The sequence below is a fragment of the Gadus morhua genome, chromosome 9 (assembly GCF_902167405.1).
Source record: "Gadus morhua chromosome 9, gadMor3.0, whole genome shotgun sequence".
NCBI lineage: Eukaryota > Metazoa > Chordata > Actinopteri > Gadiformes > Gadidae > Gadus > Gadus morhua.
The window spans coordinates 10,815,921-10,833,420 of NC_044056.1; the positions used below are offsets into that span (position 1 = coordinate 10,815,921).

The 17,500-nt window shown below is 49.5% G+C and overlaps 1 protein-coding gene across 1 annotated transcript in view; it reads right to left on the reverse strand.

The window, feature by feature from the left end:
• brsk2a (BR serine/threonine kinase 2a) overlaps positions 1-17,500 on the reverse strand; it is a 160,928-nt gene that overhangs the window by 142,495 nt on the left and 933 nt on the right. The window lies entirely within an intron of this gene.

The window sequence follows — 17,500 nt, forward strand, 5'->3', positions numbered from 1 at the left end:
ACTGCCGATCTCTCTCTCTCACACACACACACACACGCACACACAGACCGCGGCATCTGTCAACCTTGTTGGCATGGCGACCCACCTGTCACCTCGAAAGGTCACCTTGTAATCTCCCAGCACCTTGCTGGGAGCATGGTGTGTGTGCGTTTGTCTGCGTGCATGCGTTCATGCAATGCGTGTACACATGTGTGTGTTATAATGTGTGGTGTGTCTGTGTAATGTGTGTGTGCGTGTGTGCGTATGTGAGTGTGTGATTTCCTGGCAGCGGTCCAAAGTGTCTGACTCTAAAGACCCCCTGCTGGTTGATGAAACTTCCAGGGCTCCACATCAACGCTCGACCACTTGGCCGCAACATGTACAACGTTAGTGACAGGACCTTGAGGGGTTAGGGCGTTTGACCCCCAGACAGGAGGCTATGGGTTCCAACCCCATTGTATCGATGTGCAGAACGCCTACAGCATGTGTGTGTGTGTAGCATGTGTGTGTGTGTTGCATGTGTGTAGCATGTGTGTAGCATGTGTATGTGTATATAGCATGTTTATGTGTGTGTGTGTAGCACATGTACGTGCGTGTGCGTGTGCGTGTGTGTGTGTGTGTGTGTTCTTCGGTGTGTGTGTGTGTGTACTAGGAGAGGTTGGTGGTTAATGGTTACATAACAATACACGGCACAGCCATCTGCCTCCCCCTGGCCCTGCCTCACCAGCGAGCCCTAATCCATTGAATTGTTTCTGTGTGTGTGTGTGTGTGTGTGTGTGTGTGTGTGTGTGTGTGTGTGTGTGTGTGTGGTGTGTGTGTGTGTGTGTGTGTGTGTGTGTGTGTGTGTGTGTGTGTGTGTGTGTGTGTGTGTGTGTGTGTCTAATCACCCTGCATTCTAGCAGAGCTCATGTAGACCGCTCAGTAATCTCACAGTGCTGATTTAATCCTCTCTCTCTCTCTCTCTCTCTATACACACACAAATGCACTGGTCACTGGTGAGACAGAGTGACCAAACCAAAGTTAGGTCCTCTCTCTCTTCTGTACTTACCTCTCGTACTCTCTTTTCTTTCAAGAGAGGGAGAGAGAGAGAGAGAGAGAGAGAGAGAGAGAGAGAGAGAGAGAGAGAGAGAGAGAGAGAGAGAGAGAGAGAGAGAAATGCATAGCGAGACAGAGAGAAACACACAGAGAGTCACAGAGAAAGACACAGAGAGTGACAAAGACGAGAGACAGAGACAGAGAGAAGAGACAAACAGAGAGAGGGAGAGAGAGGGAGAGAGAGCGAGCTACACATCATAATTTACATCAGGTATGCTCCTTTCAGAAGCCTGTGTTGAAATACAATATAGAAGAAAGAGGAATTCACAGAGAGGTGGTGGTCCTGGTGGTGGAGGGGGGGAGGTGAGGAGGTGGTAGTGGAGGAGGAGGAGGAGGTGCTGGTGAAGGTTGTGGAGGAGGAGGTAGTGGTGGAGTTGGTGCTGGTGGATGTGGTTTGCTCTCACAATAGATCTGTTAGTCCTCAAGTGCACTGCATAAAAATAAGGCTGCAAAGTCAGGGAAAAAAAAATATATATAGGGGACAAGGACGTGGGAATTAAGATATTCAAAAACACAGGAGGTAGAGACGGGGGTGGGGGTGAGGTTAAATGTGGGCGAGTGCCTGTGTGTGCACCTGTGTGTGTGTGTGTGTGTGTGTGTGTGTGTGTGTGTGTGTGTGTGTGTGTGTGTGTGTGTGTGTGTGTGTGTGTGTGTGTGTGTGTGTGTGTGTGTGTGTGTGTTTGTGTGTGTGTGTGTGTGTGAGGAACAGAGATGAGAGATGAGAGAGAGGAATAGGGGAGGTTTCAGAAGAAGGGATAAGAGATAGGTCCGGTTGCTAGGGAAAGTGGACAAGTAGAGAAGGGAGGATGGACGGGAGGAAACACAGAGGGCGAGGTGGAGAGGAGAGGAGAGGACAGACAGACAGGCTGAGAGGAGTGAACAAACAGGATCAGAGGATAGGCTAGACAGACAGGCTGAGGGGAGAGGACAGACAGACAGACAGCTGAGAGGACAGACAGACAGAAAGATGAGAGGAGAGATAAGCAGACAGGCTGAGGGGAGAGGATAGACAAACAGACAGACACAAACAGCTGAGAGGAGAGACGATGTGTAGAAGACAGACCGGCTGAATGGAGAGGACAGACAGACAGTCTGAGAGGAGAGGACAGACAGGCTGAGGGGAGGGGGGTGTAGCAGAGAGGTGCCAGGTGGTGTTCACAGACACAAGGGGTGGTTCCTGGAAGCCCGCTGGCTTCCTTAGAGTCCAATAATGAACCAGTGATTGACTGCTTTTGAATGTGTATATAGACCGGCTTTATTATTAGGATCGTTAACACTCCCATAACTCATCCTAATTAGTAATCGCTGAAGTGGATGAAGGAGTATATCCCGGCCGTATTCAACGTGCCACGCGGTGAAGGCGGGGTCTGCGGCTTAGTAAGTGATTAAGACACTCACTGAAAGTTAAATAAAATGATGCATATTTAATGAGGCCCGCACATTCCTTCTCTTCAACTAGGCCACGCCCCCCAGCCCCTCCTACACCCGGGACAGGGTCAGACCACGCCTCCCAGCCCCTCCTACACCCGGGACATTGTGCACCTAGCCTCGCCCACATCCCCACACCCACAGAGAGCCTGGCCAACAGAGCCCCGCCCACGGCGTCATGTGTACAGGTGCTCAGCAGGGTCACGTTCACCATGTAAATAACGTTCAGTTTCACATAGTTCAACCACAGAACCCTTCAACGTACAAAGAATGCTCCCACTGGGATCGCCACACGCACACACACATGTATAGACAAATATGTATATATATATACATACATTATACGTGTTCTCTGCATGACTTCTAATCATGTCATCATTAGTAATCAGTCCCACCACTGACCCGGAATCAACCACTTCATCAAACCGCTGAACAGCCAGTAATCCACCGCCGTGCTCCCCCCTGTACGTGCACTTACATACGTGCACTTACATACGTGTGCGTGTCTGTGTGTGAGGGTGAGCGAGATGTGCACGGAATGAATTGTTGCAGGCAGAGACGACGTCGTGCTCAGGGAGGGAAACGACTTCTGCTGCTGGATCTGGATGGAGTTCCAGCACCCCTGCCCTCACCCGCACACAGAGCACACATCCGCACACGTGCACTCACCCGCAACCGCCCGCACACATGCACATGGCCACAAAAGTGCACATGCATACACAACTGCACACATGCACACACACCGGCACCGGTGCACCCGTGACCCGCCCGCACACATACACACACCTGCACAGATACACACACCCTTACTTTGAACAGGCGTATGTGCTCATATTATAGACACATGTTATTACTACATCACTATTTACCCTTCAGTGACTTTAGAGTCATTAAACATACACTTTGACCCTGCTTACAGTGTGTTAACCATCAGTGAGGGGTTAGATAACCAACATGTCTACAGGTTACAAAGGTTGGGCAGCCAATTGTATTAGCATATCCCTTCATCACAGTTCCCGTCCCAAAGGGGTTCACCCATCCATGTGATACAACGCCCCCTCACCCTAAAGCAGGGTCTGTACTTTGCTCATCCGCGTGTTTGCGAGGGTTTGCGGTTTCCCGGGGGATTTGCATGATGAAACTGGCGTCCTTCTCCCCCCAAGCCAAAAATTGTGACGGTACAGAAAGCAAGCGCTGCGACTGAACACAATCCAGGTCACAAAATGGAAGCTCGTACTTCATTGTAAAAAGTGTCTGTAATAGTTTCAAATCACAACTGGGTCGACCGGCCACTGTAGGAATACACTATACTTAAATAATTATTAAATTATTATAATCCTATTCTGAAAGAACCATCCACTCACGCAAGTTTTACTTCGGTAAAATCTCTCCATAACCGAGCAGGAAACAAAGCGTAGCTCCACCCCTTTCAGTTCTGGTTTCCTGCCTCGGCTTTGTGCCGTCCCACCCAAGAAGTTCGGACTCAGTCCAGTAGGACCGCTGGTGCTCAAATTCAAAGAGACGGGATTAAATCTGTCGATTGAGAATCCAGCACCCAAACCACACTAACGCGACTATTATTGTTCTGCAACATGTGAAACAGGGACGCCTGTGTAGGACACAACTCTCCAAGGACCTGCTTGAGGAGTTCTGCAGCCTGTGGTCCTTCGCCATCAGACTGTGATCTTCCGTCCCACTGGGAGACGAGCCAGAGTCCTGCCATGCATAGCAACTCCACATCTAGGGGAGACACGGAGGTCTGCCACCCCTCCACCTGCCTCTCACGCACACACCACACACACACGCACACAAACACATGCAAACACGCACCCACACACAAAAACACACAGAAACACACGGACACGCACGCATACAAACCTACATACATACACACAGCTAAACCCACACACACACACACACACACACACACACACACCTACATACATGCACACATCTAAACCCACCCACACACACACACACACCCACACAAACATGCATACACACAGCCATACACACAAACACACAATCAGACAGAGACACACACATGCACACTTACATACAAACGCACAGCTAAAACAAACACACACATCCACTTCAATAACACACCCACACACACAACCACACACACACACACACACACACACCCCCACACACACACACTATGTGACACATATGGGGAGGAGGTGTATCTGAACCAGCAGAGGCCCTGATACGAGGCAGGGGACTCGCCTAATGAACCTCTCTGTAGTCTGAGCACACAGACCTGGCCTCGGGGAGCAGGGGGAGGGGCCCACCTCTGGCTCCTCACACGAGTCATACGTGACATCTATAAAGTGCTCCAGTGTACTGCAGCGAGCGCCAGCTCTTCATTAAACAGGTCTGAGGGAGGGGGGGGGCGGGGGGGGGGGGGGGCTATATTCACTACCTGTCCAGGACAGTGAAGAGGGAGATTTAAAGATGCATCCTTCAGTAATCACTTGGTGTTCTTTAAAGTTCACCCCGTCACTCACTGCCCTGCTTTAACTGGTGATATATGCATGGTCAGGTCAGGGGAGAGAGGTGTGTGTGTGTGTGTGTGTGTGTGTGTGTGTGTGTGTGTGTGTGTGTGTGTGTGTGTGTGTGTGTGTGTGTGTGTGTGTGTGTGTGTGTGTGTGTCAGCATTGGTGTTTTAATTAAAGGCCCTGGCTGATTTAGTAGCGGTAGGCCAAACAGAGAGAGAGGAAAAGAGAGAGTGAGAGAGAATGAAGACATTGTACAGAAAGTATTTAAAAGAACAGAGGGAAAGAATATTTAGCATTTCTGCTAAACTGCTGGTTGGATGCTCAACTGCATTTTGTTGTCGACTTGAATGCTGACAACACGGTTCAATCTAGAGCTTGAAAATATAGTAAGGAAGGGACGAAAAAGATGGCAAAATGGAAATGAATACCATGAGAAAGAAGCTAAGAAAGAATAAGATGAAAAAATACGAAGGAAGAAATGAAGACAGAAAGATAGACTTGTGGGCCCTTCCTTAACCCCCGACCCCATCAGCCAATCACATTTAACGAGCTAAATCCAGGATGGATTGTTCTTCCAGTTAGTCTGTAATTCTAGGAATAACAAATGTTTATGAAAACACAAATCATGTGTGACACACAAACATACACACACACGCACACACACACACACACACACACACACACACACACACGCACACAGAGGAGTTTGTAAACTCCTTCAGGTAAAGGTCTGAATATTTCATAAAGCCTCATTATGGAGTAAATGTAGGAGGTTGCAGTTCGATGCCGGCAGCGATGAGAGAGTAATGACTGCATGTTTGAGCCACCATAACCGACAGAGAGGAGCCCAAAGCCCCTTATTTATGGATCATTTACGAGATGCGCGCAGGATTCTCATTCTGGCAAAACACATTAAGAAAGACGCATTTTTCAGCCTCTCTGAATCCCGTCTCAGACAGGATGGGGTGGAGGGGATTCCTCCTGCTGCTCCGGGAGGAACTCGTCTGGGAGTCCGCTTAGTGAGAACTTCAGCTCCCAGAACCTGGAGCTTGTATAAGCGCGTCTGCGTGTGTGTGTGTGTGTGTGTGTGTGTGTGTGTGTGTGTGTGTGTGTGTGTGTGTGTGTGTGTGTGAATGGTCAGTCTGCATCTATACCTCGCATCTCTAACCAGTGGCCACTCAAAGTGTTAACAATATTGCCTAACATTCACACATTCATACACACATTCACACACCGACGGCGGTGTCAGCCACACAAGGCGACAGCCACCTTGTCGGGAGCAGTCAGGGTGAGTCGTCTTGCTCAGGGACGAGTTGACACTCAAGGAGGAGCCGGGGATCGAACCAGCAACCTTTCGATTACCAGCCATCCCGCTCGACCTCCTAAGCCGCATGCCGCCTGAGGTGAGCGGAAGAATGAGTGGACGCGTGCGAGAGCGAGCTGAGTCTAGCTGGTGAAGACAGCGTGGAGGATTGAATCGATTCCCCCGTGTTCCTGCTGACCCAGTCGTTGAGCAGAAACCGCCACACTGAGGTATCATCGACCAACACGAAGTGAGAAGCACCACCTACAGAGACCATGAGGAAAGGAACTCCATCACACCAGAGCAGGGATGGGGAGGAGAGAGGATGGACGAGCAATAGAATGGATATATTAAATGTAGAAAAGTATCATCTATCCATTTGACTGTTTGGTGTTCCTTCATTCATATGTTGATCAAATGTTCATTCTCTATCATTTGTTTATATTATTTTTATATTATTTTATTTATTTATTTTGGTTTTTATAGTTTTCTGCATGCATTGGCAATGCAAAAACAGTTGCTCAAGTGAATAGAACTAGCTGTTCAGGCATTTAGATTATCACCCTCATAACTTACTGTTCTCGTTCCTTGTTCTTGTTTCAGTTTCTCCTCATCACTCTAAGGCCTCTTGGGACCACTTAAAGGAGCAGTATAACTGTAAGACCATGTATTCACATTCAGAGTTTATTTTATTACATCTTATTATACAAGTACACAAGAGTAAAAGCCTTAGTCTTGGTTCCTCAACAGCCAAATAGCAGCAACAAAACAAGTTAAAGTAAATAACGATAAGTAAAAATAAAAATATGTAAAAATAAGTAGCAGCATCGATAGATCTCAATAATAATAATAATAATAATGATAATAATAACAATTTAATGAAATAAAGTAAGGAATAATAGTAGAGAAACTGAAACAGTGGTAATAATAACTAATGAGGTGTAGTAAAGTGTAAAGTGTAAGTATCCATCTCCGTGACCACGCTGCACGCAAAGACATCTCTCTGTGTTGCCATGGTTACAGACTCTCCTCTCTGACACCCCCATCCAAGGCAGCCCCCTGTTTGCACCGCGAAGTGTATTGTGTTGTGTTGTATGTTCAGTCAACAACGCAGCGTCACACCCGGGCTCCCATCCCCAGCGTTAGGCCCTGGGACGGGCACCATGTGTTAGATGATGTATAGGAGGACGAGTGTGTGAAGAGGAATGGGGGGGGGGGGGGGGGGGGGGGGGGGGGTGGAGGAGGAGAGAGAGCACCATCTCTCACACTGACAGCTGCAGCCTTCTTGCTGTGGCTGCACTTCAGCCCACTGGTGACGTCAAAGGACTGGTGCAGTCAGAGGGAGAGGGAGAGAGAAAGAGAGAGAGAAATAGAAACAGAAAGAGAGTGAGTGAGTGAGAAAAAGAGAAAGCTGGGATTCCCATATGAAGGTGAATTCCTCCACAATGCACATTCCAGTGTGTGTGTGTGTGTGTGTGTGTGTGTGTGTGTGTGTGTGTGTGTGTGTGTGTGTGTGTGTGTGTGTGTGTGTGTGTGTGTGTGTGTGTGTGTGTGTGTGTGTGTGTGTGTGTGTGTAAGCCAGGATTTGAATGATAATGGAGGTGTTGACCCTGAGAGATGCTGAAACTCTCACTCAACGCACCTCACTCTCTCACTCTCTTTCTCTCGCTCTCTCTGTCTCTCTCTCTCGAAAACAAACAAACACAACACATGAAACAACACACTCACCGCAACAAACACGACAAACACATGACGCACACTGCGACGACCATGACAACAGAGTAACACATGACACCGCAGCAGACAGTGAGCTCCCATGGAAGACAATACACAGCCGTCAGCGATCAGTGGAACAAACCACCGATAAAAAGGGAAGCTGTAATGTTAGCCTAACGCTTAACTATATTCTCGAACGCTGAACTATATCCACTAGACCCCGAAGAGACGACCAAACCAGGAAGGGATCGGTTTAAACCGATTTAACCAATTTAAAAGTTTTGCCTGTATGGATGTACAGTATGTATTTATGTATGTATGTCAATTATGGCAACCATTGCACTCTTGATCCTCCCTGAAGGAGGAATCCCCCGCTCTGCGCTCACTAGATTTCTTCCTTGTTAATTAAGGGAGTTTTTTCTTGCCCTCTGGGGGGCGAGGGTCGTGGGGGGGGGGGGGTCATAAACACACGGCCTGTTAAATCCTTTGAGACTGTACCTGTGATTAGGGCTATACAAATAAAGTTGTATTGAACTGAATTGAAGGAAGGTCAGGGAAAATGAACACACGGTTGTATATTTGTCGCGTATTTATGTTCTCTGCCGCGTGCGCTTTGCCCCTGATAGATGTTGATTGGTGGACTGTAAGCCAATAAAAATGAAACAAAAGTCAATAGGGGAAGTACTCGGGTCGTATTAAAAGATTTACGCCACGATACTTTCACCCACCGGCACACGCTACGAAGCCGGAGATTTAGTGTAAAGTGGTCCAGAGTAATCCCAGTTAGCCAAGTATTCATAAAACTAACACACGCACAGGCAAACACACACACACACCACCACACATATGCTCACTCACTCATGAATGAATGCACAGACACGCAAACACTCACACACACACACACACACACACGCACACACACACACACACACACACAAACTTAAAGAAAAAACACACACACTCACGTGCACACGGAAAGGATTCCGCACCGCGGCTCACATGATCTATGCTCTGATCCCCACCCTAATCCATCAAAACGGTGTAACGTTTGACGGGGCAGAAACTCTGAAAGTGGAACCGATCCACGGATAAAGTGCCGAATCGCCTTCATTTCAGACGAGCACCGAGTCTGCATCCCCACTGAGGCCAGCGGGCCTGAGAGCCAGGCACCTGTGTTCAGCACACCTCCACCTGCACCACCACCTGCACCACCTGCAACACCTGCGTCACCTGCACCACCGCAGAAGGCCTGTCGTCCTTAATGTCTGAATTACAGGCTTCTCTCCGTCTTTGTCTGGGCTCCTCTTAAAACACAGCAGGGGACATTTGTTACCGGGCCCAGACGCTGGCTCTGGTGTCTCTGCCACACACACACACACACACACACACACACACACACACACACACACACACACACACACACACACACACACACACACACACGCAGACATTCGCACACATGCACACACACACACACACGTGCACACTCACACACACATACACACACATGCAGACATATACACAAATGCAGTCTAACAGAAGCACGCACACACACATGAATGCAAACAAACATGAACGCACACACACAGGACGACGCGCCATGTTTCAAGTGGCTAACCGACCTGCTCTCCGGTCGTACCGTCACCAAGCCACCCAGCGTTTCATTGGTGATGAGTTCCGGGGGCCACGACCTTTGACCCGGCCTGGTTGGCTCCGCCCCCAGCGGTCTTAGGAGAGTCTCTGCACCGTGTGCTGACAGAGGCCAGTGCCTGAGCTCCACACGGGCTAATCCTGCAGATTTAAAATAGGCAGCCCAGCGAGAGAGAGAGAGAGAGAGAGAGAGAGAGAGAGAGAGAGAGAGAGAGAGAGAGAGAGAGAGAGAGAGAGAGAGAGAGAGAGAGAGAGAGAGAGAGAGAGAGAGAGAGAGAGAGAGAGAGAGAGAGAGAGAGAGAGAGAGAGAGAGAGAGAGACCTTGGGAGCACAAGGCAGCCTGGCACAGAGCGGCAGGAGGGAGGCCTTTCTAATCCACGGCCGTGTGTTTGTGTGTGTGTCTGTATGTGTGTGTGTCTGTTTATGTGTGGGTATGTGTCCAGGGCTTTACGCAGCAAAACTCAACTCAGACGCACACCGTGGGTGCAGCGCTTGCTGCGTGGATTGTGTGTGTACTGTAGGGGCCGCACAGTTCAGCACTAGCGGAAAGAAGCACACAAACAAACACACCCATACATAGGGGATTTATGTCCGTCTAATATCCTCATGACTTCAGACTTCAGACGCTTAGCGAGAGAGGGGTGAGGGGGAGTGGGGAGAGAGAGCGAGAGGAAACAGAGAGGGGAAGTTAGTGGGGGAGAGAGAGAGAGTGACCTCTTAATTGTTCACCTGCTTTGGCAATGTACATGTTTGTTTCTCATGCCAATAAAGCTTTTTGAACTAAATTGAATTGAGAGTAAGACAGACAGACAGACAGACAGACAGACAGACAGACAGACAGACAGACAGACAGACAGACAGACAGACAGACAGACAGACAGAGAGAGAGAGCTCTCCTTCTATCTTTGTGAGCACAGACTGGGAACCAGTGAGGAGGAGGGGAAACCATGACAACCAGCCTTGGCAACCGAGCCATCGTTCTCACAGTGCTGGCCAGACAGCGGTCTCAGCAAAGGTTGTGGGGTTTGTTTGAAAACTAAACACAACATCTTCTTCTGCAACAATTTGTCATCCAAAAGTTTGGCAGAAGATGGAAACAAAGAAATCCCTGAAAATAATTTCATCTCAGGATGTTAATCTGTAAAAATAAACAATAGGAAATAGTCTCTCAAACCCACTCCATTCCAGGATCTCAGAGCGAGAGCACCAGACCAGAGAGAGAGAGAGAGAGAGAGAGACAGACAGAGAGAGAAAGAGACAGAGGGAGACAGAGAGAAAGAGAGAGAGAGAGAGAGAGCACAAAACTATGAGAGAGAAAGAGGGACAGAGAGGAATAAATAGAATCCAGGAGAACAACAGACCAGTAATAACACTTCCGTAAAAAGCACAACCCTCTCCTCCCTCCCTCCCTCCCTCCCTTCTCCTCCCGCCCCTCCTCCTCCTCCTCCTCCTCCTCCTCACCCTCCTCCTCGAGCTCCTAACCCTCCTCCAACTCCTCACCCTCCTCCTCGAGCTCCTAACCCTCCTCCAACTCCTCCTCCTCCTCTTCCTCCTCCCCCTCCTCCTCCCCCTCCCCATTCCCATCCTCTCCTCCACCTCATCCTCCTCCAACTCCTCACCCTCCTCCTCCTCCTCCTCCTCCTCCTCTTCCCTCGGAGACAGAGTCAACGAAGTGGCCCCTCAGCCCGAAGTGAGCTTCGCTATTAAGATGTCTCCTAGTGTCTCCAAACACACACACACACACACACACACACACACACACACACACACACACACACACACACACACACACACACACACACACAGCCTCTGGCCGCCACCAGCCACACACAGACATAAATGGAGCAAACTTGGGCGCGGCGGCGAGGAGTGAGGAACGGTGTGTCTGTGTCGGTTTGCCGCTCCGCTCCGCTTGTGGAAACCCGCCGGCGTGAAATACTAAATGGTCCCGAATAACGGGGCCAGCCGGGCTGGGCAGCGGCGAAGGCTGGGGGTCCGGGACCCCTGGATGGGCGGTGTGTGTGTGTGTGTGTGTGTGTGTGTGTGTGTGTGTGTGTGTGTGTGTGTGTGTGTGTGTGTGTGTGTGTGTGTGTGTTTGTTTGAGTGTATGTATGTCTATGTGTGTGAGTGTGTGTGTGTGTGTCGCATCCTAAACAGATTCTCCTCGCCTTAGAAGCAGTAAAGTGGAAAACAGTGACAGTGGTTGCTGCGGGGGGGGGCATACTCACACACACACACACACACACACACACACACACACTTTCACCCACACACAGATACAAGTAGACACACATACATACACACACACACACACACACACACACACACACACACACGTCAACAAGTCCCTGTTTCCCCATTGAGGTTAATGATGGAGGGTGAGGTGACGGAGGGTGAGGTGATTGGAGGGGTGAGGGGATGGGGGGTGAAGAGGTGAGGTTGGGGGGGTGAGGAAGATGATGATGAGGGGGCTGGGGGGGGGTAATGAGGACATGATCGAGACACCACCCGTTATAACCGCCACAGTCAGGCTCCAAAGCTGTAATGCCTCCCTAAACACACTGAACGGGGCATGTAAGTTTCTGAGGCGATACTCCAAGGAGGATTCAGGAGAGTTTGTAGTTCTGTAGAATCCTTAAAAAATATTAATATACCACCACTGGACTGACATCTTATGTGACATACAATTTGGCAGTTTCAAACACGACAAAGGCTCCCCATAACAACAAACAACATCCTTCATGTATAAACATTGAATAAGATGACCAAAACAACATTACTACGTCGCCGTAACCAACATTGCTATGCTACGCTTCCAAAATGGGGGCGGACATTGTGACGCTGCAGTGTATAAACCCTCTGTTCCTGTTCTCACTCTCCCTCCCACTCCTATTCTCACTCTCCATCTCCCTCTCCTCTTTCTCTCCCTCTTCTCCCTCCTCTCCCTCCCACTCCTATTATCCCACTCCCTCTCTCCCTCCCACTCTTGTTCTAGCTCCCTCTCCCCTCCCCTCCCCCTTGGTTCCCATGTCTTTTTCTCCCCCATTAATCTTCGGAAATCGTTGGCTACATGCATTCCCTCCGATCGATGGATCTCCACCCAGGCCCTGTTTGATTTACTACCTGGTTCACGTCCTGTGAGGATGAGAGAGAGAGAGAGAGAGAGAGAGAGAGAGAGAGAGAGAGAGAGAGAGAGAGAGAGAGAGAGAGAGAGAGAGAGAGAGAGAGAGAGAGAGAGAGAGAGAGAGATGGATAGGAGGGGCGGACAAACTGTCATAACCATTCACTTTTATATTGCTGTCTGTGTGCATTTGCGTGCATGTGCGTGCGTGCTTGCGTGGGTTGGCTTGTGTGCGTGTGTGTCATAAACAGTTAGGATGGCAAGTTTTATTAAAGAACCCAGTAGATTCAGAAACACACTTTTGAGAAAGCGTAAATCTGACAGTTAAACTGTTGACGTCAATCTTGTTAAATGTTCGGTAAAGCTCGGAGTGTTTGTGTATTTGTTTGTGTATTTGGGTGTGTTTGTGTTTTGCATAAGTGTGTGAGGAGGAGCACAAACGTACTTTGTGTACCGTGACGCAGTATAACCCCAGTACAACTACAGCATAACCACAGTAGAGTTCAACCAGTATAACACCAGTACACCAGTTTAACCACCACATAACTCCAGTCTAGTTCAACCAGCATAACCACATTATAACACCAGTATAACCACAACATAATCCCAGTACAGTACAAACACAGTATAACCACATTATAACACAAAATTAACCACAGTACAAACAAAGAGTAACCAGGGTATAACCACAGTCCACAGTTCCCCGGTCAGTGGTTGTATTTCCGTAGGGAGGAAATCAATAAAGGTAGAATCATGAGGCCGTGTTCATGATGCTACTTGGCTCTGTCCCAAAATCATCTCAGCGTACATTCATCGTGTCCTGGTGAATGAGAGCCATCATCGTCTAATCATAATTCATATCTCTCTCTCTCTCTCTCTCTCTCTCTCTCTCTCTCTCTCTCTCTCTCTCTCTCTCTCTCTCTCTCTCTCTCTCTCTCTCTCTCTCTCTCTCTCTCTCTCTCTCTCTCTCTCTCTCTCTCTCTCTCTCTCTCTCTCTCTCTCTCTGAAAATGGGCCAAACGTTGAAAATAGGTCACATTCAGAGCAGCGTTGGCTGGGGTGTCATCTGACTCCAGCGTGTTATCCAGTGTGCTGCTTGGGAGAGAGGGCACCTGGCTGAGCAACCAGCTACTATCATATCTACAGACACCTGTGACTGACAGCCACACACACACATATATATATATATATAGCCCCCACCTCACAGACACAGAGACACACACACCTCTCCAATATGCACACAAATTATATTTCCCAACTACGAACATGCATGCAATGTCTTTCTGTCCATAACAGACCCAGACACACACACTCATGCACACAGACAGACACATATAGCCCCCTCACACATACACACACAGTGGTTTTCCATTGATAGAATCGACCGAGTCTCCACCTCCTCTATGCATCATCATCCGCAGCCTCGCCCCCCCCACCCCCCATCGCTCCCGCAAGGCGAGACTGACTCCCTTCAACACCCCCCCCCCCCAGTCACCTCACCCGTCATCACCGGCCGGGCCATCCATCAACGCCACATTAAGGGTTAGAGCGGTTTAGTCTGAGTTGTGTCTTGATGCCTCAGACCGCCAGTCATGTCAATACGTTAAGAGGGTGAGGGAATGTTGACGCTTAGCTGCGTGTCGGTGTGTATATCTGTGTGTGTGTGTGTGTGTGTGGGTGTGTGTGTGTCTGTGTGTGTAGGTGTGTGTGTGTGTGTGTGTGTGTGTGTGTGTAGGTGTGTGTCTTGTATCCTTGAGTATCAAAGCTTGTTATCTCTGAAATATTTGAATCCTGTCTGTACTAAATGTAATTTGGTGGTTTCAAATAAATAATTCAAGAGTGTGTGTGTGCGTGCGTGTGTGAGTGCGTGCGTGCGTGTATGTGTGTATAAGTGTGTGTGTGTGTGTGTGTGTGGTGTCCTAAGCCCCTCCTCCTGCCCTGAGCAGGTGTGAGCTGGTGAAGGATGTTTAATCAGTGGAGATGAGTTGAGATCATTATTGTGTTCTGCTGACTCACTGCTCTGTTCCGGCTGCTCGTGCTGCTTACACCTTTGATTCCAGACACAGCAGAGCAGAGGGCTAATGTCTGGGCCGTGCCGCTCATTATTTAAGGCCAAGTCACGTCTTTGGTAGACTTGGTAGAGGGTGGCCGGTTCATTGAAAGGTGAAGTTTGGGAAAAGTGTTGATTTGTATTTAGAGGGCAACAAGTGAGTGTGAAAGAATCGAACTACCATCATTTGCGTCAATTGTTTGCATGCTGAATCACACACACACACACACACACACACACACACACACACACACACACACACACACACACACACACACACACACACACACACACACACACACACACACACACACACACACACACACACACACAACCCAAGCCCATACAAACACACAGTAAAGTAAAGTAGCTTCCTCCACACAGAACAGGAAGCAGGAAACTCTCCTCAGTCAAGAGTCAGAATCCTTTAGTGTCCATCATTTTCTGACGGAAGACTGTCCACAGACCGGCTCAGTATCACACACTGCACTAAAAGCAACAATGTAGTGCAAGTTGAAATAAAGAACCCTTCGGTAGAAGTGTGTTTTGGCTGACTGGCAGAATGTCAGCCATCTTTTTTTGGAGTGTGCTGAGTAACCAGGCAACACGTCCACTGGCCCGCCGTGCTGTCGTCTAAATATAACCCCCTGTACTGTATACAGTATAGACACCGTACAGTGCCCTACCAACTACAGGTATACTGCGTCCCTCAGGGATTCTCCCAGTTGGCAGGATCCCCAAACTCAACGTCAGTTACAACTCCAACCTTGAAAGGCCAGGCGGGCGGCGGCATAAAAGCAGGCAGACCCGCTCACACCGCCGCTGTGTAGCGGCTCAGCGGATAGTGACATTTATAGGACGTAGAAATTAATTAGCAGAACGAACCCTGACCTTTGGCGACTGTGTCTGGGCCTTAATGTCCCAGGAGGGGGTGGGCGGTTGGGGGAGGTGCGAGCCTGTGTGTGTTTAAAGACAAAAGCTCACTTCATCACTTCACGAACAGCCAGCAGCAGCAGCAGCAGCTCTCCTGTGTGAGCGAGATCAACCAGAGGCCTCCGCGCCCTACCTCTAATGACAACAGCCAATCAGACGAGGGGGTGCCATGAGTGGACCCAAGCTACTGGATGACTCGAAGGTCACTCATGACAGGGACCCCGCCCCCTGCAGGTGGACAAATCAGAAACCCAGGAGTGAAAAGAACCTCTGAAGACAAGAACCTCTGGAGACAAGAACCTCTGGAGACAAGAACCTCTGGAGACAAGAACCTCTGGACCTCTGGAGACAAGAACCTCTGGAGACAAGAACTTCTGGAGACAAGAACCTCTGGAGACAGGAACCTCTGGAGACAAGAACCTCTGGAGACAAGAACCTCTGGACCAATGAAGACAAGAACCTCTGGAGACAAGAACCTCTGGACCTCTGGAGACAAGAACCTCTGGAGACAAGAACCTCTGGACCAATGAAGACAAGACACCTACATGAAGCCCACACAGGGGTACCAGACACGGCATTCTGACGGCGACTCGTGTCGAGCGCTGACTAACCGCGGAGGGAAACCAAGGCGGAGCCACGGTCGCCCCACGCGTCAGAGCTCCTCGCCCGACTAATGAGACCTTCTGCGGCTGCGGACTCACTGGCTCCTCAACACACCTCACCACAACAAAGCACGTGGAGATGCACACACACACACACACACACACACACACAGCGCATCACCGTGACAACGTGTCACCAGACGAGGACAAGAAACGTTGAGCACCCTAAACAGTTATTAGGAACACACAGAGAGAGAGAGAGAGAGAGAGAGAGAGAGAGAGAGAGAGAGAGAGAGAGAGAGAGAGAGAGAGAGAGAGAGAGATGACGCTGGTTAGTCACCACGGTACGAGAACCAACAGCCAACTCAACCTGTACAGAGGACAGCAGAACGGATGCAGTGTTGTATGAGAGGTGCATGTTCAGCTTGCGATTCAATGCATGTAGTGTACAGAGACGTAGCGACGTAGCTCCCAGTGCTACAGGGGACTTGTGCCAGGGGAATGCCCCTAAACTCTCTGACACGCCTCAGCTCAGCCAAGGTACAGACCCCCTGATGGTGGATCTGACAGGTGGGGCGCCTTGACCGGAGCAATCAGCGGAGACTAACCCAACACACACTCACACACACTCACACTCACACACACACACACACACACACACACACAGCATGTCCAGCTGGACGGCCCCATCGCAGGCGTTTAGGGTAACAGATGGAGGGAGGTGAGGAGAGAGGAGGCAAGGAGGGAAAGAGGACACTGAGGAGGGGAGGAGAGAAAGGGAGAGGAGAGTAGGAGGAGAGAGGGTACCAGACAGAGAGGATGGGATACTTTGTGATCCGTCTCCCTTGGGAGCCAACGCTTCAGATTCTTGTAAAGCGTTGCAGTGCTCGACTTTTTATCACGGCCACGGGCACAGCGTGTGCGTGTCCACACACAACAGACACACAGCATCCTGTATGGTCATATGCGTCCTCCATGACAAACGTTTATTTTTGTTTTAAAGTACAAGCCGTATTATGGTCCAACTTCGACGGACCGCAGTGTCATCCCCGCTCAAAGCGAAAGACTCCAATGCCCCGTCGTGACCCCACAACAACACCTGCTGGTCACATCCCTTTGGCCT